Source organism: Salmo trutta, chromosome 4 (assembly GCF_901001165.1).
Source record: "Salmo trutta chromosome 4, fSalTru1.1, whole genome shotgun sequence".
In the NCBI taxonomy this organism is placed as follows: Eukaryota; Metazoa; Chordata; class Actinopteri; order Salmoniformes; family Salmonidae; genus Salmo; species Salmo trutta.
The window spans coordinates 3,812,664-3,837,663 of record NC_042960.1 but is presented as its reverse complement, the minus strand read 5'-3'; the positions used below and the strand labels follow the sequence as shown (position 1 = coordinate 3,837,663).

General features: G+C 46.2%; 1 long non-coding RNA gene across 1 annotated transcript in view; it reads left to right on the top strand.

The window, feature by feature from the left end:
• Window positions 1–10,312: 10,312 nt before the first annotated feature.
• LOC115191683 (uncharacterized) overlaps window positions 10,313–25,000 on the top strand; it is a 20,171-nt gene continuing 5,483 nt past the window's right edge. The window contains exons 1-2 of the long non-coding RNA XR_003877754.1: window positions 10,313–10,413; window positions 15,392–15,466. This is a non-coding gene — a long non-coding RNA (uncharacterized LOC115191683). The remainder of the gene's footprint in view (window positions 10,414–15,391; window positions 15,467–25,000) is intronic.

Here is a 25,000-nt window from a genome sequence, read left to right as displayed (position 1 = left end):
TAATGGGTGATGAGGTGGCATTGTAACCTGTTAGAATACAGGGATCAGTAATGGGTGATGAGGTGGCATTGTAACCTGTTAGAATACAGGGATCAGTAACGGGTGATGAGGTGGCATTGTAACCTGTTAGAATACAGGGATCAGTAACGGGTGATGAGGTGGCATTGTAACCTGTTAGAATACAGGGATCAGTAACGGGTGATGAGGTGGCATTGTAACCTGTTAGAATACAGGGATCAGTAATGGGTGATGAGGTGGCATTGTAACCTGTTAGAATACAGGGATCAGTAATGGGTGATGAGGTGGCATTGTAACCTGTTAGAATACAGGGATCAGTAATGGGTGATGAGGTGGCATTGTAACCTGTTAGAATACAGGGATCAGTAACGGGTGATGAGGTGGCATTGTAACCTGTTAGAATACAGGGATCAGTAACGGGTGATGAGGTGGCATTGTAACCTGTTAGAATACAGGGATCAGTAATGGGTGATGAGGTGGCATTGTAACCTGTTAGAATACAGGGATCAGTAATGGGTGATGAGGTGGCATTGTAACCTGTTAGAATACAGGGATCAGTAATGGGTGATGAGGTGGCATTGTAACCTGTTAGAATACAGGGATCAGTAATGGGTGATGAGGTGGCATTGTAACCTGTTAGAATACAGGGATCAGTAATGGGTGATGAGGTGGCATTGTAACCTGTTAGAATACAGGGATCAGTAATGGGTGATGAGGTGGCATTGTAACCTGTTAGAATACAGGGATCAGTAACGGGTGATGAGGTGGCATTGTAACCTGTTAGAATACAGGGATCAGTAATGGGTGATGAGGTGGCATTGTAACCTGTTAGAATACAGGGATCAGTAACGGGTGATTGGTGAACTTCCTCCTCAGTCCTTCTACCCCGTATACAATTAGTATAATTAAGAATCATCTCTCTCCCTTTGCTTCTCGCCAACCAAAACACACACTCTCTGTTTCTCCCTCTTCCCCACTCCGCCTCTCCTTTCTGCTTGGTTAACTCCTCATTTATCTGGCTCCTCGAGCTACGTCTTTTGACCTTTGAAGACAGAGGCCGCGGAAACATTGGCTAAAAACAATGAACAGAGTCATTTGTTAAAGGTTACCACACAAAACCCCATTAGGCTCCAGCCGTGGCCCTCTGTGAAATAATACCAAGTAAACCGTGTTGGACTAGATGCTTTATTCTTCTCAAGCTGGGAGTGTGAGCTCGCCGTCATTTACCAGAGTAGAATCTGTATTACTAATTTACTGGGAAGTTACAGTGGGGCTTCTAGTAACGTCTGCGGGTGTTTGGAATGTCAGAGTGTTGAGACGAGATGGAGAACAGGACGTGTGTAGATGGAAACCCGAAGAGACATTTCCTCAGTGTTCAGGGTCTATATGCATGAGAAGAAAAAAGACGATTGAAAATATATTTGTTTGGTAGTTCTGAGAAAAGGTCTCCATTTATTTACAGGGGTACCTTAGCTTGTATCTCCCACTGTAGATTGAGTCGTTAATTGATGTATCTTGTCTATACTCCAATCTCTGTATTAAAAGGTTAAACCTGTAGTTTTATAGGTTTATGTTAAACACGGAAAACCTGTGAGCTGTTATTAATGTCATTAGAAGTTTCTAGACCTTGTCAAGACTACGTGAGAGTTGATCTATGTAAATGAACTGAGTGCAGAACATTAGGAATGTCTTTTCAGGAACATAGACTGACCAGGTGAATCCAGGTGAAAAGCTATGATCCCTTATTGATGCCACTTGTTAAATCCACTTTAATCAGTGTAGATCAGTGGTCACCAACCTTTTTTGAGTCGAGACCACTTTCTGAGTCAAACTGCAAGTCAAGATCCACCGTTCAGTTTTTTTGTTAACGTGACTTAAAAAAACGTTAGCCTATGCAACATTAACCTATTCCAAACAGTACTGTCGTAATGAGGTTTGTGCAGTAGGCTATAGGCCCAATACATTATCGCTGCATATTGGCTTTTCTTGAATTGCCCTGCCATTGCAATGTTCTTCTCAGATCATTTTTTTCAACATGTGAGGTAGGCTATATGATCACACCGGTAATAGATCAGATGTTGTATTACTTGTGAGGCACAGCATACATTAAAATAATTCACTTTTTTATTCATTTTTATTGGGTTGATGGTACCTGCATCTGATGGTCAGGCTCTCCCTTTCCTCCTCTGACACTGACCAGAAAGGGACACCGTCACCCAGCTGATGGTCAGGCTCTCCCTTTCCTCCTCTGACACTGACCAAAAAGGGACACCGTCACCCAGCTGATGGCGAAACTTGAGTCGCACCGCATTATATCTGCCTCATGCACAAATTCATGTTGTTACTCCTATGAACAGAGGAAGTGACTTTTTCCTCAATATGGAAAAAATACCCAAGCCACTAATAATGACAACACAAGCCTATCCATTCCACTTTCCTACTCATTCATTACTGCTGCAGTGCTGGTTGTAGGGCGAGTGGAAGTAGGAAGAAAGCACGTTGTATGGCGTATAAAAGTGTTGACTTGACAGTGCTGAGTGAGAACTTAAACATGAACTCACTCATAAATACAGCAGGTCTTTGCTGTATTCGTTGACTCTCAAGTCATGGTTTTAAACGTTTAGAAGTCTCACTGTATCAACTTTGCTGTAGATTTATTTTACAACTGCCTAGTTACAGCAGACACGGTAATCTGAGCCATCCGATTAGCCAGTGGTAGGCGTGTAGTGCACTTGATTTGCACCCCTGGGGAAGGCAGAGTTTCTACCTCCATCGCAGCTGAATCCAGTGCGCCTACCGCCAATAGCACGTGACAAATAAAAACAAAATAGGAATGCAAGGCTTTATCGTTGCGTTTTTTACAGAAATGTTTGGCGATCGACTAGGAATGCCTTGGAGATTGACCAGTCTATCGCGATCGATCACTTGTGTAGATGAAGGGGAGGAGACGGGTTAAAGGATTTTTAAGCTTTGAGACAATTGAGTCATGGATTGTGTGTGTCATCCAGCGGGTGAATGGGCAAGACAAAAGATGTAAGTGCCTTTGAACGGGGTATGGTAGTAAGTGCCAGGTTTGAGTGTGTCAAGAACTGCATCGGTGCTGGGTTTAACAAACTCGACAGTTTCCCGTGTGTATCAGAATGGACCATTCACACAAAGGACATCCAGCCAACTTGACACAACTGTGGAAAGCATTGGAGTCAACATGGGCCAGCATCCCTGTGGAATGCGTTCAACACCTTGTAGAGTCCATGCCTGACGAATCGAAGCTGTTCTGAGGGCAAAAGTGGGGTGCAACTCAATATTAGTTCCTAATGTTTTCTACACTCAGTGTATATGTGTGTCTTCTAGTTATTGACCTATTTGGGAACCTATTTTACATGTCATTGAACGTTTGTAGACATTGAAGATATTAACCTAATATAAGCTTCCATTCTATGTAAAGGTGTGTAGTTATGGACTGTTTGCTGTAAGTTGTTGTTGCATTCATCTTAAAGCCGGCAGCAGCCAATGAGGCTCGGCTCTTTAACCCCAGACGGAGAGGAATATTCCCTCTAATGAATTAAGGGAACAAAACCTAATCCATCAGATTAATTGGATGCGTCCGTGCGGCGTATTGCAGACGTTTTTCAACCCGCCGTCCCACGCTCACACTCTGAAATTCTGATTCATGTCGCAAGACCATACTAGCGTTCAGCCTGTATTTCTGGGACTAAGAGTCAGGAGTTAGGACCCGGGAGCGACGGGGGTGCTGTTCTGATTCCCTTGTCTTCCTTGATTGAGAAGGAGATTAACCGGGGCCATCCAAGTGGAAAAATGGGGGAAATGATTTGAGAAAACGGGATGAGTAATATTTTATTGGGCGTGCCGATCGCGTGAGAAGACGATGTTATCAGGTTGCTTATCGCCGAGATGGGTTTTCTCTGATGAGAAATCGTCAACATAAATTCTGTTTGACAAATTCACTCCAATAGTTTCTCTAGTTGGAAAAGCCAAAGCAATTTTGAAAGTGCAATGAGTGGAAATGTCTACTGAAATGTAGTGAAATAACCAGAGTAAGAATCGTGTATTGTTGTTTAGTTAGCGTGGAGACATGTTCCCTATGGGCCAAATGAGGTCTACATACACACACTCAGTATCTCTAGTCACTGATGGAAGCAGGTAGATCTGAAGCCCCAAAGCATACACACACACACACTCATAATACACCTGCATACACTTCCGTCTGCATATTATGACTCCTATAGCCCATTTCCTGTTGCTCAAGGGGTGTTTGGGGGTTAAAAGGTCATTATAATTTTACATTTCCTCCCATTAATCCGCCTACTGTGGTGTGTGTGTGTGTGTTCAGAGGTGAACAGGTTAACCTCCCCACCAACATCAGAGCCAGACAGACTCTGGGCAGCCTCATCTCTTCATTTTTCACTGGCAGACCGCTGTGCGGGGAGAGATAAAGAGAGAGAGGGGGGGGGTGTGAGAGAGGGGGGTGTGTGAGAGAGGGGGGGGGTGAGAGCGAGAGGGGGGGTTTGAGAGAGAGGGGGGGTGAGAGAGAGAGGGGGTGTGAGAGAGAGGGGGGTGTGAGAAAGGGATGGGGTGTGAGAGAGAGAGGGGGGGCGTGAGAGAGAGAGGAGGGCGTGAGAGAGAGAGGAGGGCGTGAGAGAGAGAGGAGGGTGTGAGAGAGAGAGGAGAGCGTGAGAGAGAGTGGGGGTGTGAGAGAGGGGGAGGGAGAGGGGGAGTGTGAGAGAGAGGGGGGGGGTGTGAGAGAGAGAGGGGGGGTGAGAGAGGGAGAGGTGGTGTGTGTGAGAGAGAGAGAGAGAGAGAGAGAGAGAGAGAGGGGGGGGGGTGAGAGAGGGAGAGGTGGTGTGTGTGTGAGAGAGAGAGAGAGAGAGAGAGGGGGGGGGGGTGAGAGAGAGGGGGTTGGCGGGTGGGGGGCGAGAGAGAGAGATGAATGCAGGCCCCCTCCAGACACATGGTCCCATTACAGAGTGCTGCATTCACAGCACAAGGGCCTGTCGAGATGGAGAGAACTAGAGAAAGAGAGGGCAAAGGGAGAAGAGGGAGACTCACTCTCCAGAATTGGTAATCACTCGCTCTCGTCCATCGCACTCTCCACATCCGTAATTTCCTCCTCCTCTCCTCCCTCCTCTCCTATCCTCTCCTCCAAATCTCTTTATTCTAATGTATTCCTGAGATAATGTTGCCCAGACCCTTTCACTTATATTCTCTCTTATTTAGGAAAATACATTCAGCGTTTTCTCCTTCCAAACGAGGAAATATCTTCTCCCTCCTCCTCTTCTCCCTCCTCTTCTCTCTTCTCCCTCTTCTCCCTTCTCCCTCCTCTCATCCTCCTCTCCTCTCCTCCTGGCCTGTGTTGTTCTCCTCTCCTCAGTTCTCTAATATACTCCTCTCCTCAGTTCTCTAATATACTCCTCTCCTCAGTTCTCTAATATACTCCTCTCCTCAGTTCTCTAATATACTCCTCTCCTCAGTTCTCTAATATACTCCTCTCCTCAGTTCAATAATATACTCCTCTCCTCAGTTCTCTAATATACTCCTCTCCTCAGTTCTCTAATATACTCCTCTCCTCAGTTCTCAAATATACTCCTCTCCTCAGTTCTCTAATATACTCCTCTCCTCAGTTCTCTAATATGCTCCTCTCCTCAGTTCTCTAATATACTCCTCTCCTCAGTTCTCTAATATACTCCTCTCCTCAGTTCTCTAATATGCTCCTCTCCTCAGTTCTCTAATATACTCCTCTCCTCAGTTCTCAAATATACTCCTCTCCTCAGTTCTCTAATATACTCCTCTCCTCAGTTCTCTAATATGCTCCTCTCCTCAGTTCTCTAATATGCTCCTCTCCTCAGTTCTCTAATATACTCCTCTCCTCAGTTCTCTAATATACTCTCCTCAGTTCTCTAATATACTCCTCTCCTCAGTTCTCTAATATACTCCTCTCCTCAGTTCTCCTATATACTCCTCTCCTCAGTTCTCTAATATACTCCTCTCCTCAGTTCTCTAATATACTCCTCTCCTCAGTTCTCTAATATACTCCTCTCCTCAGTTCTCTAATATACTCCTCTCCTCAGTTCTCTAATATGCTCCTCTCCTCAGTTCTCTAATATACTCCTCTCCTCAGTTCTCTAATATACTCCTCTCCTCAGTTCTCTAATATACTCCTCTCCTCAGTTCTCTAATATACTCCTCTCCTCAGTTCTCTAGTATACTCCTCTCCTCAGTTCTCTAATATACTCCTCTCCTCAGTTCTCTAGTATACTCCTCTCCTCAGTTTTCTGGTTGTTTTCTGTCACAGTAAAGGAATTAAAGTTAATCTCCCGTAGATATTTATCCTCTTTTTGTCCTTGAACGATTATTTAGTGAAGAATCGTTTATTCCCATCTCCTCCTCTGTTCCTCCTCTGTTCCTCCCTTGTTATAATATTTGGATAATGTTTTATTTGTAAAGTTTCTGCTGGACAGTAGCTTTGTAATGGTGGGGGTTGTTCCCAAAGTGCACCCTATTCCCTAGATAGTGCACTACTTTTAAAAAGAGTCCATTGTGCACTACGAAGGGGATAGGGTGCCATTTGGGACACAGACCTGGTCACTGTGGGGGGGCACTGCACTAGCTCTGGGTTGCCAGGTTGGTGAGAGAGAACGGAAGAGATGGACTACACAGAACCCTAGATGCTTTCCTAAGCGCCTCTGGCAAAGCACAGGCTGATATTCCCTGTGATTTCCGCGTGTTGTTTTGGACCGGTCAGGAAGTACGCCTGCTCTTCTTGCCGTGTCACATGTCGGGCGTGTACGGGTAGGCGTGTTCTGGGAGAGCCTAATGACAACAAGTTGACAGTGATGATGTGATTGCGTGAAGCTAGGTGCTGTATATGGTTACAGGGTTTCTCCACTCTGAGGTAACTGGGGGGTGTATGCAGAGTGTACACTGTGTATTTCTGGGTTGTGCTTGCGTCTTAGCAACCGGAATGACGACAGCCGCTGTTGTATTTTCAGACGAAGTTGGCGGCCCACTTCACTTGACTACGCTGGCGTGAGATCACACACACACACACACACACACACACACACACACACACACACACACACACACACACACACACACACACACACACACACACACACACACAGGCATCTGGCTCTCCCCTCGTCATGTTCATCATCATTATGCACTCCACTTTGAGATTTGTTTTTCTATGAAAAGTGTGTTCTAAATTCAGTGGTTTATTATTATTATGGTTATTATTATTATCATGGTAAACCTGTGTTAGCGATCCTGTGTTAGCGATCCTGTGTTAGCGATCCTGTGGTAGCTAGTAAGATGCTGGAGTCCCTCAGGAGGGCCGTCATGACGACCGTCCGCCAGCCCACACCATGCAGACACGGAGCAGCTGAAACCCACACGTAGCCTAGCGGAGATACGGGGAACGGATGGCTCACTCACACGCATACGACAGGACTGCACACACACCCGCGGAAGTGCAGCGAGCACCCGCACACACACACACACACACTCTCTCTTTCTCACACACACACACACACACACACACACACACACACACACACACACACACACACACACACACACACACACACACACACACACACACACACACACAGGGACCAAATGAGGACAAAATGGCACTGACACCAGTATCTATATGGCTGTTAAATGTCCATGTTATCAACCATGGGAATGGAATGAATTCATCCTGTTTCTATGTTATCAACAGAACTTAATGTACTAGAAGGGAAACAGTAAGTTAATGGGGTGCGAAAACACTTATCCAACATTTCCTGGTTCTCCAGAAATACTGTTTGAACATTCAGGAATTCATACTTATTCACTTCTTGATTCAGGGAATTTTTTTTGTTCCTGGAGAACTTGGGAATTTGGGGAAAGTGACCATAATTTTGCAACCCTAACAGTAAAGCAAGCATGTTACCATGTATAGTATGATGAGACAGTGTCTTTATAGAAAGAGGCCGTATCTAGCTGCAAAGGACACCGTCATCATTCTATTGTGCCCCCATCTTTCCTACCAGTACATAGGAATTTGTCTTGCATTTATTTTTTCTATCAACCATTGATAGTTTAGTTTATTTGGGTCCTCAGCTATTCTTCCTGGGGCTCACGATAGGCCCTCGGCTATTCTTCCTGGGGCTCACGATAGGCCCTCGGCTATTCTTCCTGGGGCTCACGATAGGCCCTCAGCTATTCTTCCTGGGGCTCACGATAGGCCCTCGGCTATTCTTCCTGGGGCTCACGATAGGCCCTCGGCTATTTTTCCTGGGGCTCACGATAGGCCCTCGGCTATTCTTCCTGGGGCTCACGATAGGCCCTCGGCTATTCTTCCTGGGGCTCACGATAGGCCCTCAGCTATTCTTCCTGGGGCTCACGATAGGCCCTCGGTTATTCTTCCTGGGGCTCACGATAGGCCCTCGGCTATTCTTCCAGGGGCTCACGATAGGCCCTCGGCTATTCTTCCTGGGGCTCACGATAGGCCCTCAGCTATTCTTCCTGGGGCTCACGATAGGCCCTCGGCTATTCTTCCTGGGGCTCACGATAGGCCCTCGGCTATTTTTCCTGGGGCTCACGATAGGCCCTCGGCTATTCTTCCTGGGGCTCACGATAGGCCCTCGGCTATTCTTCCAGGGGCTCACGATAGGCCCTCAGCTATTCTTCCTGGGGCTCACGATAGGCCCTCGGCTATTCTTCCTGGGGCTCACGATAGGCCCTCGGCTATTCTTCCTGGGGCTCACGATAGGCCCTCGGCTATTCTTCCTGGGGCTCACGATAGGCCCTCGGCTATTTTTCCTGGGGCTCACGATAGGCCCTCGGCTATTCTTCCTGGGGCTCACGATAGGCCCTCGGCTATTTTTCCTGGGGCTCACGATAGGCCCTCGGCTATTCTTCCTGGGGCTCACGATAGGCCCTCAGCTATTCTTCCTGGGGCTCACGATAGGCCCTCGGCTATTCTTCCTGGGGCTCACGATAGGCCCTCGGCTATTCTTCCTGGGGCTCACGATAGGCCCTCGGCTATTCTTCCTGGGGCTCACGATAGGCCCTCGGCTATTCTTCCTGGGGCTCACGATAGGCCCTCGGCTATTCTTCCTGGGGCTCACGATAGGCCCTCGGCTATTTTTCCTGGGGCTCACGATAGGCCCTCGGCTATTTTTCCTGGGGCTCACGATAGGCCCTCAGCTATTCTTCCTGGGGCTCACGATAGACATTTCTCTGCTATTGGGTTCTCTAGTAGAATCAGAATGGATTCTGTCCAACGGTCTGCAATTCAATTATTTACAGCCACTGTGGTTGGTAAACACACACACCCACCTGTGGCATCTTATCGGCGTAGGAAGATAGATGGTATGTACAGGGACATGGGATGCCTTTTTTCCCCTCCATACTGTGTAGCCGGTGGGCCTCAGTTTGACCGCTCTGTCTCGTAAAAACACACACGCACACCGTGGACAAGGATAGGAAATAGATGTTTTCTTATCAGTGGAGACACAGGCTCCTTGTGTGAGGACACTTTCCTGGTAACTGACTACACTGTAGTGTACATTCTCTCCTCCTATTGGCTAAGGTTAGTTACTAAAGAGTTGTGATTGGCCACGGTTAGTAATGCGTTGTGATTGGCCACTGTTAGTAATGCGTTGTGATTGGCCCCTGTTAGTAATGCGTTGTGATTGGCCACGGTTAGTAATGCGTTGTGATTGGCCACTGTTAGTAATGCGTTGTGATTGGCCACTGTTAGTAATGCGTTGTGATTGGCCACTGTTAGCAATGCGTTGTGATTGGCCACTGTTAGTAATGCGTTGTGATTGGCCACTGTTAGTAATGCGTTGTGCCTTGACCTTGTGACAACAGGTAGACCAGACTCCTCTTTCATGGAGTTGTGAAAAGGCACAGGGCCATGATTATTTTTCGTGTGTGTGGTGTGTGTGTGTGTGTGTGTGTGTGAGTCAAAAGACGGGGAATAGGCACTGCTTATCTTGAAGCCACACAGCTAGCGAGTGTTTAGCACCGTTGTGAAATATGTGGCCATTGTGAGGGAATTTTTACCCATTTCATTTGTACATTTTTTATCTTGGCCTTTTCCCCCCTCTCTCTCATTCATGGTCTATAGCTCACGTGCTGTACGTCTCTCCAATTCCATCTCTCTCCTTACCGTTTTTTCATAATAAGGGAATTTTGACCAATTGTGACTAACATTTTAACTTCTCTCTCTACCTCTACCTCTCTTTCACTCTCTCTCTCTCTCTGTCTTTCTCTCTACCTCTCTCTCCGGTTCTCCCCCCCTCTCTCTTTTTCAGAGTTATATCCATGGGAGCAGCCAGGCCCAGTTTGTAGCTGAGTCCCACATCATCCTGCTGCTCAGTATCCTTAAGACGAATGCCTCATGGGAGAACTGAGGATTAACCAATGGGAAGCCTGTATTCACTACTTCCTCTATATGATATCGAGGTTTAACCAATGTGAAGCCTGTATTCAATAACTACTATATATGATACAGAGGATTATCCAGTGGGAAGCCTATACTTACTACCTACAGTACTCTATATGATAGAGATGAGTAACCAATGGGAAGCCTGTATTCACTACTTCCTCTATATGATACAGAGGAGGAACCAATGGGAAGCCTGTATTCACTACTTCCTCTATATGATACAGAGGAGGAACCAATGGGAAGCCTGTATTCACTACTTTCTCTTGTTCGGTTCTTATTTTTCAGAGTAAATAACTCACGGACACTAGAGAAGCTTTAACCAAGTTTAATCTTTCCCCAAAGGTTCTGTACAGCTGAAAACAGACAGCAAAAGATTTCAGACTTCACAGTTTATATTCATCCTACTTAAGACACTCCCCTTTCTCTCCAATCCTTACATTTTATGGTTCTACAGGAAGCTAAGAAAGAGGGTAACAGTATTCCAAACATTTATTACTCTCTTATGAGAATCTGTCCTCACCTCCTGACCTCAACCCCTCTTTCATCTAATACACAGATGTCCATCTGTCTTCCCTGTATCAACACATCACTCTCCTCTCCTCCATCAAACACATTCCAAAGCCTTCTGTCTCTCTTCTGAGAACCATTAACGTCTAACATAACTCTGTCTCTTTCATTTCCTATCATTCATTTAATATCTCAATGTTCAAAGTTTAGCCGATCCCAACACTCTATATGATATGGAGGAGTAACCAATGGGAAGCCTGTATTCACTACCTATTCAAGAGCCAGATTCAGGAAGCATTTGCACCTAAACACCAACAGGAAAGCTAATCTTGAAGCTTCATGATATCACACATTATACTACACTATTTACTCTGTATTTACAGTTGACCGTAATAGTGTATTACTTCACATAAACCTCTAGCAATATATCCTCTGCATAGAAAAACAGGTGTGAACTTTACATCTGTTGCAAGCGCTTAGTATATACAGTTGAAGTCGGAAGTTTACATACACTTAGGTTGCAGTCATTTAAAACTAGTTTTTTAACCACTCCACAAATTTCTTGTTAACAAACTATAGTTTTGGCAAGTCGGTTGCATGACACAAGTAACTTTTCCAACAGTTGTTTACAGACAGATGATTTCACTTATAATTCAGTATATCATAATTCCAGTGGGTCAGAAGTTTACATACACTAAGTTGACTGTGCCTTTAAACAGCTTGGAAAATTCCAGAAAATTATGTCATGGCTTTAGAAGCTTCTGATAGGCTAATTGAGATAATTTGAGTCAATTGGAGGTATACCTGTGGATGTATTTCAAGGCCTACATTCAAACTCAGTACCTCTTTGCTTGACATCATGGGAAAATCAAAAGAAATCAGCCAAGACCTCTGAAAAAAGAATGTAGACCTCCACAAGTCTTGTTCATCCTTGGGAGCAATTTCCCAAACGCCTGAAGGTAGAACGTTCATCTGTACAAACAATAGTATGCTATTATAAACACCATGGGACCATGCAGCCGTCATAGACGCGTTCTGTCTCCTAGAGATGAACGTACTTTGGTGCGAAAGTGCCAATCAATCCCAGAACAACAGCAAAGGACCTTGTGAAGATGCTGGAGGAAACAGGTACAAAAGTATCTATATCCACAGTAAAACGAGTCCTATATCGACATAACCTGAAAGGCCGCTCAGCAAGGAAGAAGCCACTGCTCCAAAACCGCCATAAAAAAGCCAGACTACGGTTTGCAACTGCACATGGGGACAAAGATCGTACTTTTTGGAGAAATGTCCTTTGGTCTGATGAAACAAAAATAGAACTGTTTGGCCATAATGACCATTGTAATGTTTAGAGGAAAAAGGGGGAGGCTTGCAAGCCGAAGAACACCATCCCAACCATGAAGCACGGATGTGGCAGCATCATGTTGTGGGGGTGCTTTGCTGCAGGAGGGACTGGTGCACTTCACAAAATAGATGGCATCATGATGTAGGAAACTTATGTGAATATATTGAAGCAACATGTCAAGACATCAGTCAGGAAGTTAAAGCTTTGTCGCAAATGGGTCTTCCAAATGGACAATGAAGGACAACAAAGTCAAGGTATTGGAGTGGCCATCACAAAGCCCTGACCTCAATCCTATAGAACATTTGTGTGCAGAACTGAAAAAGCATGTGAAAGCAAGGAGGCCTACAAACCTGACTTAGTTACACCAGCTCTCAGGAGGAATGGGCCAAAATTCACCCAACTTATTGTGGGAAGCTTGTGGAAGGCTACCCGAAACGTTTGACCCAAGTTAAACAATTTAAAGGCAATGCTACCAAATACTAATTGAGTGTATGTAAACTTCTGACCTACTGGGAATGTGATGAAAGAAATAAAAGCTGAAATAAATCATTCTCTCAACTATTATTCTGACATTTCACATTCTTAAAATAAAGTGGTGATCCTAACTGACCTAAGACAGGGAATTTTTACTAGGATTAAATGTCGGGAATTGTGAAAAACTGATTTTAAATGTATTTGACTAAGGTGTATGTAAACTTCCGACTTCAACTGTATCTGGCGTCATTTTGGTCCATAGTGTATCACCATAGAGACCTACAGTGTCATTCTAGTCCATAGTGTATCACCATAGAGACCTACAGTGTCATTCTAGTCCATAGTGTATCACCATAGAGACCTACAGTGTCATTCTAGTCCATAGTGTATCACCGTGGAGACCTACAGTTATTCTAGTCCATAGTGTATCACCGTAGAGTCCTACAGTCATTCTAGTCCATAGTGTATCACTGTAGAGACCTACAGTCATTCTAGTCCATAGTGTATCACCATAGAGACCTACAGTGTCATTCTAGTCCATAGTGTATCACTGTAGAGACCTACAGTTATTCTAGTCCATAGTGTATCGCCATAGAGACCTACAGTGTCATTCTAGTCCATAGTGTATCACTGTAGAGACCTACAGTCATTCTAGTCCATAGTGTATCACCATAGAGACCTACAGTCATTCTAGTCCATAGTGTATCAATGTAGAGACCTACAGTCATTCTAGTCCATAGTGTATCACCGTAGAGACCTACAGTCATTCTAGTCCATAGTGTATCGCCGTGGAGACCTACAGTTATTCTAGTCCATAGTGTATCACCGTAGAGACCTACAGTGTCATTCTAGTCCATAGTGTATCGCCGTGGAGACCTACAGTCATTCTAGTCCTTACTGTATCCTAAAGTGACATTCTAGTCCATAGTGTATCGCCGTAGAGACCTACAGTTATTCTAGTCCATAGTGTATCACCGTAGAGACCTACAGTGTCATTCTAGTCCATAGTGTATCGCCGTGGAGACCTACAGTCATTCTAGTCCTTACTGTATCCTAAAGTGACATTCTAGTCCATAGTGTATCGCCGTAGAGACCTACAGTTATTCTAGTCCATAGTGTATCACCGTAGAGACCTACAGTGTCATTCTAGTCCATAGTGTATTGCTGTAGAGACCTACAGTGTCATTCTAGTCCATAGTGTATTGCTGTAGAGACCTACAGTGTCATTCTGGGGGGGTGGGACATATGTGGGATATAGACACCAGTGAAAGCACAAAGGCACACATACGTCAGGCAGCATCTGTAAAGGGCCCATACAAACACACTGACATGATGCACAGCTGTACACAAAACACAGTTCCACCCACACGCTCTACCCTTTTCTCTCTGGTTCACATTCAAACACCGCTGCATCTGTAGCTCTCACACATAATCAATGGAACACATGCTAAAAGGCTTGAGAGCAGCAGCCTTGAGAATGAGACCTGAGACTCACAGACAGACACACACACACAGACACAGACTCACACACAGACTCACACACAGACTCACACACACACACACAGACACAGACTCACACACACACACACACACACACAGCTGGCAGTTGTCTTCTTTTTTCATTAGCACTATCTCCAGTCTCTTCCAGTTTTAATTCCACTTTAATTAGAATGTTTGTTTGCTCCGTGTTGGCTCTGTCCAACCCCCACACCCACACACAGACTCACACTCACACACTGCTTGGGGAGATGAGAAGCCGATGCCTGGCAAGCAGGGGACTGTGTGCGTTCGCAGGTGTGTATGTGTATGTCTCAGGCTGTTGACCCGTTGGCATAATCACATATGCTGTTGTCAAGCTTCTCAACACCACGATGTGTTCCATCTAAGGTGGCCTAGTTTAGTCATGGAAGTGGCCTTTCAAAAAGATACATGATTTCCATATGCATGAGAGCCCGTGCACAAGGAAATGGCTAGACTTGCTTTAGGTATGACTGTAATACACAACTTAAATTGTTTTGATAATATTTCATTATTTTACTGGTCATAATACCAGACACTTCTATCCACAGTGACAGGTAGTGTTCAGTATATGGTATGTGGCCCGTGCGGGAATCAAACCCACGACCGTGGCGTTACCAGCACTACACTCTAACCCGCTGAGCTATTGGAACTTCCTAAATAGGCGTCCAGATGAGTGCAGCCAGTGATCCGAACCTCAGAGTCTTTATGACTGGGTGGTCCATACAACTCCCCTGTCTACAGCTAACGTCGTCGTCCATCGGCATCTCTTCTCCTTCTGTTCTCCAGTCGTCTCCTATCCGTCGTTAGCAATGCCTGTACAATAGCTACTATAGCTGAGGAGTTGATTAACCACTTATCCCTCAGTAATCGCTACGTTCACAGTCTGGACTTAACGGCTCACTGCTCACACTGAGTGAAAATACACTGCAGCTAAATAGACTTTTGACTTTTGGAAGATTGGCATTGTCTGGGTTATACACAGTGCATGCACACACTATCACAAACATACACTTACAGCACACACACTGTGGTTAGTCCGTTTCCTTGACAACTGCCCACAGATGCCGCCATCACCATGGGGATGGTCCTGCTCAACGAGGCGGCGACGTCCAAAGGAGATGTGGGCAAGAGGAGAAGTGAGGGATTCCTTCTTATTTGTTACTGTATCACGGACTGTGTTACAGGGCCATTCAGCTGCCGGGCCCCCAAGGGCCCAAGTACTGTACTGCTGCTTTCCTTCTCTACCTGCTAGTCAATTGATGAACTATCAGGTGGTTGGTCAGTGCGGTCCCAGGTCCCTGATTAGAAGGAGGAAATGGCCAGAAGGTTTTCTACCTTGGCTCCAGGACTACAGTTGAACAGTCCTGCTGCTGCGTTGTAATCTCTGTAGTATGAGGGGTGTGATAGTTGTGGTTAGTATAGAGAGACTTTGTATGGAAATGAAGAGGATCTCTTGTTCCACTGTCAGTGATTGGGTCACCTGCGTTTGTTTGTGTGTGTGTGTGTGTGTGTGTGTGTGTGTGTGTGTGTGTGTGTGTGTGTGTGTGTGTGTGTGTGTGTGTGTGTGTGTGTGTGTGTGTGTGTGTGTGTGTGTGTGTGTCTGAACTCAATCACACACAGCATGAAACTAGCATCCTGTTGATAATTGTTACGCTGAAAATACTGGTGAGATAACATCCTGGTCTTTGACATCAGTCACCCAATCACTCTTCAACTCCACTGTTATTGCTGCTGAGTGGGGAGTGTTCAGACACAACTTCTCCACCGAGCATGATCCAGATAAGTAAACCTAAAAACCAAATGGCTGTTAAAGGGGTGTGTTATCCCCTTAACAATGTCAAGTAAAGGCAAATGCCAGTTTTCCATTGTTACCGTCATAAGCTTTCCTTTTAGCATCAACCGCTAACAAGCCTTTGAAATGCTAATTAGCGTGCTAGGATCATGCTCCTATTATGGGGCTTAAGCCAGTGGTGGAATCAGAGGTTGGCTGAACTTTGATCTCGCGTGCTAATCCTGAAAAGCACAGCCCAGACCAAGCTGCGTAGCTAATGAGGGAAATTATAATCAGGGCTTAAATTAGCTCTCACGAAGAAACAAACAGGCAGCGAAATGAAACAGTTGGATCAGCTGTTTCCCTGGTCCGGGATCAGATTTACTTTAGCGCGAGTACACGTTGAAACAGTTAGATCAGCCGTTTCTCTGGTCCGGGATCAGATTTACTTTAGCGCGAGTACACGTTGAAACAGTTAGATCAGCCGTTTCTCTGGTCCGGGATCAGATTTACTTTAGCGCGAGTACACGTTGAACAAAATCGATTAAAAGGCTTGATAAGATAATATCTTTAAATGTTCTCTGTAATGAGTGAAATCTTTAAAAACACTTAGCAATATAAACTGAAGGAGTGATGCAGGGCTTTATCAAATTTCTATTAGGGGGAAATCACTGACCTTTATAGCACACATAAGCACCAATAACCGGATGTTGTGTTAATATGCACGCCACACACACACACACACACACACACCCTTCCACCATTGTTAGCATGTGTGTGTGATTGCGGTGGCTGATCAACTTGCAGCGGCTCAGTGAAAACGCACGCACAGTGAAAACAGTGGCAGCTGCTGGGTGAAATGAAAGCTAATGGAGGCTCCATCAAACCCAGTTAACCCCAGCCTGACGAAGGCCACCGCCATAACAGGATCAGCAGCACTGGAGCCCACCCTAATGAGACTACTGTTCAATCACATAGTCATACAGGCTGACACACTGTCACTAACTACTGTTCAATCACATAGTCAAACACTGTCAATAGCTACTATTCAATCACATAGTCATACAGGCTGACACTAACTACTGTTCAATCACATAGTCACACACTGTCACTAACTACTGTTCAATCACATAGTCATACAGGCTGACACACTGTCACTAACTACTGTTCAATCACATAGTCACACACTGTCACTAACTACTGTTCAATCACATAGTCACACACTGTCACTAACTACTGTTCAATCACATAGTCATACAGACTGTCACTAACTACTGTTCAATCACATAGTCACACACTGACACTAACTACTGTTCAATCACATAGTCACACACTGACACTAACTACTGTTCAATCACATAGTCATACAGACTGTCACTAACTACTGTTCAATCACATAGTCACACACTGACACTAACTACTGTTCAATCACATAGTCACACACTGTCACTAACTACTGTTCAATCACATAGTCATACAGACTGTCACTAACTACTGTTCAATCACATAGTCACACACTGACACTAACTACTGTTCAATCACATAGTCACACACTGTCACTAACTACTGTTCAATCACATAGTCACACACTGTCACTAACTACTGTTCAATCACATAGTCACACACTGACACTAACTACTGTTCAATCACATAGTCACACACTGACACTAACTACTGTTCAATCACATAGTCACACACTGACACTAACTACTGTTCAATCACATAGTCACACACTGTCACTAACTACTGTTCAATCACATAGTCACACACTGTCACTAACTACTGTTCAATCACATAGTCACACACTGTCACTAACTACTGTTCAATCACATAGTCATACAGACTGACACACTGACACTAACTACTGTTCAATCACATAGTCACACACTGACACTAACTACTGTTCAATCACATAGTCACACACTGTCACTAACTACTGTTCAATCACATAGTCACACACTGACACTAACTACTGTTCAATCACATAGTCACACACTGTCACTAACTACTGTTCAATCACATAGTCATACACTGTCACTAACTACTGTTCAATCACATAGTCATACACTGTCACTAACTACTGTTCAATCACATAGTCACACACTGTCACTAACTACTGTTCAGTCACACACACACTGTCACTAACTACTGTTCAGTCACACAGATTGTCACTAACTACTGTTCAGTCACACACACTGTCACTAACTACTGTTCAGTCACACACACTGTCACTAACTACTGTTCAGTCACACACACACTGTCACTAACTACTGTTCAGTCACACAGACTGTCACTAACTACTGTTCAGTCACACACTGTCACTAACTACTGTTCAGTCACACAGACTGTCACTAACTACTGTTCAGTCACACACTGTCACTAACTACTGTTCAGTCACACACTGTCACTAACTACTGTTCAGTCACACAGACTGTCACTAACTACTGTTCAGTCACACAGACTGTCACTAACTACTGTTCAGTCACACAGACTGTCACTAACTACTGTTCAGTCACACACACACACTGTCACTAACTACTGTTCAGTCACACACACTGTCACTAACTACTGTTCAGTCACACAGACTGTCACTAACTACTGTTCAGTCACACACTGTCACTAACTACTGTTCAGTCACACAGATTGTCACTAACTACTGTTCAGTCACACACAGACTGTCACGAACTACTGTTCAGTCACACAGACTGTCACTAACTACTGTTCAGTCACACACTGTCACTAACTACTGTTCAGTCACACAGTCTGTCACTAACTACTGTTCAGTCACACACTGTCACTAACTACTGTTCAGTCACACAGACTGTCACTAACTACTGTTCAGTCACACACACTGTCACTAACTACTGTTCAGTCACACAGACTGACACTAACTACTGTTCAGTCACACACAGACTGTCACTAACTACTGTTCAGTCACACAGACTGTCACTAACTACTGTTCAGTCACACACTGTCACTAACTACTGTTCAGTCACACACTGTCACTAACTACTGTTCAGTCACACAGACTGTCACTAACTACTGTTCAGTCACACAGACTGTCACTAACTACTGTTCAGTCACACACACACTGTCACTAACTACTGTTCAGTCACACACACTGTCACTAACTACTGTTCAGTCACACAGACTGTCACTAACTACTGTTCAGTCACACACTGTCACTAACTACTGTTCAGTCACACAGATTGTCACTAACTACTGTTCAGTCACACACAGACTGTCACGAACTACTGTTCAGTCACACAGACTGTCACTAACTACTGTTCAGTCACACACTGTCACTAACTACTGTTCAGTCACACACACACACTGTCACTAACTACTGTTCAGTCACACAGTCTGTCACTAACTACTGTTCAGTCACACACTGTCACTAACTACTGTTCAGTCACACAGACTGTCACTAACTACTGTTCAGTCACACACACACTGTCACTAACTACTGTTCAGTCACACAGACTGACACTAACTACTGTTCAGTCACACACAGATTGTCACTAACTACTGTTCAGTAACACACAGACTGTCACTAACTACTGTTCAGTCACACAGTCTGTCACTAACTACTGTTCAGTCACACACTGTCACTAACTACTGTTCAGTCACACAGACTGGCACTAACTACTGTTCAGTCACACACAGACTGACACTAACTACTGTTCAGTCACACAGACTGACACTAACTACTGTTCAGTCACACAGACTGACACTAACTACTGTTCAGTCACACACAGACTGTCACTAACTACTGTTCAGTCACACAGACCGTCACTAACTACTGTTCAGTCACACAGACTGTCACTAACTACTGTTCAGTCACACAGACTGCAACTAACTACTGTTCAGTCACACAGACATTTACTAACTACTGTTCAGTCACACAGACATTTACTAACTACTGTTCAGTCACACAGACTGACACACACTGTCACTAACTACTGTTCAGTCACACAGACTGTCACTAACTACTGTTCAGTCACACAGACTGACACACACTGTCACTAACTACTGTTCAGTCACACAGACTGTCACTAACTACTGTTCAGTCACACAGACTGACACACACTGTCACTAACTACTGTTCAGTCACACACACTGTCACTAACTACTGTTCAGTCACACACACTGTCACTAACTACTGTTCAGTCACACAGACTGACACTAACTACTGTTCAGTCACGTAGTCACATGCACGCATGGATGCAAGCTCACACAATTTTAATTACATTTAAATGAATCAGCCTCAAACTGGAGCTACACACATCTCCCAGTGAAAACACACAGTCACACACATTATGCCAACAGGTCCATGAGAATGAGCAATAACACACACTTAATGAGTCACCCACAAAATATCCTGGTTTCACCACTCCCTGTCTCACTACTTATCCCACTCTCTCTCTGTCTCTCCTCTCTTTGTCTCCTCTCTCTCTCTGTCTCTCTCCTCTCTGTCTCCTCTCTCTCTGTCTCCTCTCTCTCTGTCTCCTTTCTCTGTCTCCTCTCTCTCTGTCTCCTCTCTCTCTGTCTCCTCTCTCTCTGTCTCCTCTCTCTCTGTCTCCTCTCTCTGTCTCCTCTCTCTGTCTCCTCTCTCTCTGTCTCTCCTCTCCTGTCTCTCTCTCTCTGTCTCTCCTCTCTCTGTCTCCCCTCTCTCTGTCTCCTCTCTCTCTGCCTCTCCTCTCTCTCTGTCTCCTCTCTCTCTGTCTCTCCTCTCTCTCTGTCTCCTCCTCTCTCTCTGTCTCCTCTCTCTCTGTCTCTCCTCTCTCTCTCTCTCTCCTCTCTCTCTGTCTCCTCTCTCTGTCTCTCTTATCTGTCTCTCCTCTCGGTCTCCTCTCTCTGTCCCCTCTCTCTGTCTTCTCTCTCTGTGTCTCCTCTCTCTGTCTCCTCTCTCTCTCTGTGTCTCCTCTCTCTCTGTCCTCCATCTTTCTCTCTCTGTCTCTCCTCTCTCTGTCTCTCCTCTCTCTCTCTCTCCTCTCTCTCTGTCTCCTCTCTCTCTGTCTCCTCTCTCTCTGTCTCCTCTCTCTCTGTCTCCTCTCTCTCTGTCTCCTCTCTCTGTCTCTCCTCTCTGTCTCTCCTCTCTCTGTCTCTCTTCTCTCTGTCTCTCCTCTCTCTGTCTCCCCTCTCTCTGTCTCCTCTCTCTCTGCCTCTCCTCTGCGCTCTGCTCTCTCCTCTCTCTCTTCATCTACCCTACTCTCTCTGTCTCGCCTCTCTCTCTGTCCTCCTCTCACTCTCTGTCTCTCCCTCTCTCTCTCTCTCCTCTCTCTCTGTCTCCTCTCTCTGTCTCTCTTCTCTGTCTCTCCTCTCGGTCTCCTCTCTCTGTCCCCTCTCTCTGTCTTCTCTCTCTGTGTCTCCTCTCTCTGTCTCCTCTCTCTCTCTGTGTCTCCTCTCTCTGTCTCCTCTTTCTCTCTCTGTCTCTCCTCTCTCTGTCTCTCCTCTCTCTCTCCTCTCTCCTCTCTCTCTGTCTCCTCTCTCTCTGTCTCCTCTCTCTCTGTCTCCTCTCTCTCTGTCTCCTCTCTCTCTCTGTCTCTCCTCTCTCTGTCTCTCCTCTCTCTCTCCTCCTCTTCCTCGCTCAGGTCTCTGTGCGTCGCATCTCTCTCTCTCATCCTCATCTCTCTCTCTCTGTCTCCTCTCTCTCTGTCTCCTCTCTCTCTGTCTCTCTCTCTCTCCTCTCGTCATCTCGTCTGCGTCTCTCTCTCTCCCTCTCTCAATTCAATTTCCTTCCCCTGCTCCTCTCTCCTCCTCCTTCCCCTGCTCCTCTCTCCTCCTCCTTCCCCTGCTCCTCTCTCCTACTTCCCCTGCTCCTCTCTCCTACTTCCCCTGCTCCTCTCTCCTACTTCCCCTGCTCCTCCTCCTACTTCCCCTGCTCCTCTCTCCTCCTTCACTGCCTCCTTCTCGCCTCATCCTTCCCCTGCTCCTCTCTCTCCTCCTCCTTCCCGCCTCCCTCTCTCTGTCTTGCCCTTCTCTCTCCTCCTTCCCCCTGCTCTCCTCTTCTCCTCCTCCTTCCCCTGCTCTCCGCTCGGCCTCCGCCTTATGCCACTCTTGCGCCTCTCTCCTCCTCCTTCCCTGCTCCTCTCTCCTACTTCCCCTGCTCCTCTCTCCTACTTCCCCTGCTCCTCTCTCCTACTTCCCCTGCTCCTCTCTCCTCCTTCTACTGCTCCTCTCTCCTCATCCTTCCCCTGCTCCTCTCTCCTCCTCCTTCCCCTACTCCACTCTCTTCCTTCCCCTTCTCTCTCCTCCTTCCACTGCTCCTCTCTCCTCATCCTTCCCCTGCTCCTCTCTCCTCCTCCTTCCCCTACTCCTCTCTCTTCCTTCCCCTTCTCTCTCCTCCTTCCCCTACTCCTCTCTCTTCCTTCCCCTTCTCTCTCCTCCTTCCCCTACTCCTCTCTCTTCCTTCCCCTTCTCTCTCCTCCTTCCCCTGCTCCTCTCTCCTCCTCCTTCCCATGCTCTTCTCTTCTCCTTCCCCTGCTCCTCTCTCCTCCTCCTTCCCCTGCTCCTCTCTTCTCCTTCCCCTGCTCCTCTCTTCTCCTTCCCCTGCTCCTCTCTCCTCCTCCTTCCCCTGCTTCTCTCTCCTCCTTCCCCTGCTCCTCTCTCCACCTTCCCCATGCTCCTCTCTCCACCTTCCCCATGCTCCTCTCTCCACCTTCCCATGCTCCTCTCTCCTCCTTCCCCATGCTCCTCTCTCCACCTTCCCCATGCTTCTCTCTCCTCCTTCCCCTGCTCCTCTCTCCTCCTCCTTCCCCTGCTTCTCTCTCCTCCTTCCCCTGCTCCTCTCTCCTCCTTCCCCATGCTTCTCTCTCTACCTTCCCATGCTCCTCTCTCCTCCTTCCCCATGCTCCTCTCTCCTCCTTCCCCATGCTCCTCTCTCCTCCTTCCCCATGCTCCTCTCTCCTCCTTCCCCTGCTCCTCTCTCCTCCTCCTTCCCCATGCTCCTCTCTCCTCCTCCTTCCCCATGCTCCTCTCTCCTCCTCCTTCCCCATGCTCCTCTCTTCTCCCACTCTGTGTGTGTCCGTGTGTGTGTAGGGGGTCTCCTCACAGCAGGGGGAGGTACAGAGGTACCAAGGCATGTTTCCCCAGCTAATGTTTTATGACTGAGTCGTGCCCCCCACACACACACACACACAACAGCCCCTTCCCCTTCCAGTCCACTAGACTCACTGAGGTAGTTCCAGTGGAACCCACATGCTGCATACATAATGACATGACATTATCATTTGTATAAGCATGATGGATATTTGCATAACTGTCCATTAAGTCTGGCAGATGTGAAGATGGCCGGCACTCCAGTCCACTGTTCCTTTAATTAACACCAGAGAGATGAACCCTGACCCCCACGTTGTGTTGTGTGTGTGTGTGTGTGTGTTGTGTGTGTGTGTGTGTGTGTGGTGTGTGTGTGGTGTGGTGTTGTGTGTTTGTGTGTGTGTGGGTGTGTGTGTGTGTGTGTGTGTGTTTGTGTGTGTGTGCTGGAGTGTAATGTAAACATGATTAATACAGAGCTTCAGAGGCCCACTGTTGTAGTTCTACTGAGACCGGACACACACACATAGATGTACACACACACACACACACACACACACACACACACACACAACACACACACACACATAGATGTACACACACACATAGATGTACACACACACGTAGATGTACACATACACACACATAGATGTACACACACACATAGATGTACACACACACATAGATGTACAAAAGCAGTTATCCTTGAGATATCGGTAATTAAAATGCAAAACAAGGTGTTTGTAACGTGTCGACAGTCCTTCATCCGTCTGCAACGTGTCGACCGACAGCACATGGAGGAAACAAGCCCCTTTTAAGTTCCTCTCTCAGCTAGAGCTGTCGGGCTGTTATCAGCAGAAACACCCATCATTCACCTTGCATTAGACTCACACAGCATGAGTCCCAAATGGCATGAGTCCCCTTGGTCCAAACGTAGTGTTTGGGACGATGTCGTAGTGACCTCTTTTCATAGAAAAACGTTATTAAGAAAATCATATGATTGTAAAAACACAGGCAGGTAAATGTCAGAACCTAGCCTTAGTGATGATTATAGAGAGCTTACATTACACTGCTTACATGGACATTAGTGTCCTCTCAGGCCTGGCTTCAGCCCTGGCTTCAGCCCTGGATTCAGCCCTGGCTTCAGCCCTGGCTTCAGCCCTGGATTCAGCCCTGGCTTTCAGCCCTGGCTTCAGCCCTGGCTTCAGCCCTGGATTCAGCCCTGGCTTCAGCCCTGGCTTCAGCCCTGGCTTCAGCCGTGGCTTCAGCCCATAGCTAAGTAGAGGACTGTTGAAGGATGTCAGTGCTGACATCAGATCCATTCATAGGCCCTCCACACACCCATTACACTTCCCACGGTCTTCTAGCTAGTTATACTACCAGACAACATGCTGCAGTGGGGAATATGGCCGAGGCAGGGGGAGCGAATCATTCTCATCTTTTGTCATTGAGTGATTTTAACCGTCCCATCATCTTTTGTCATTGAGGTGTTTTTAACTGTCCCAAAATACTATAAATTGCCTCGTTAGCATACTAAAGGGGTGAACACGTGTGTGTGTGTGGGGGGGGGGGGGTAGTGTGTGGTGTGTGTGTGGTTGTAATGTTGTGCTGTGTGTTTCAGTTATCTGCCTGGTGGGACTGTGTGTGTGTGGTAGTGTGTTTTGTTATAGTTGTGCTGTGGTGGGGAGCGTAGTGTGTGGGTGTGTGTGTGTGTGTGTGTGTGTGTGGTGTGTGTTGTGTGTGTGGTGTGATGTTGTGCTGTGTGTTTCAGTTATCTGCCTGGTGGGACTGGGCCCTGGTCGTGTTCTCTTCAGCTTACTGCGTGTCCATCTTCAGGTCCAAGTACCACGGCTACCCCTACAGG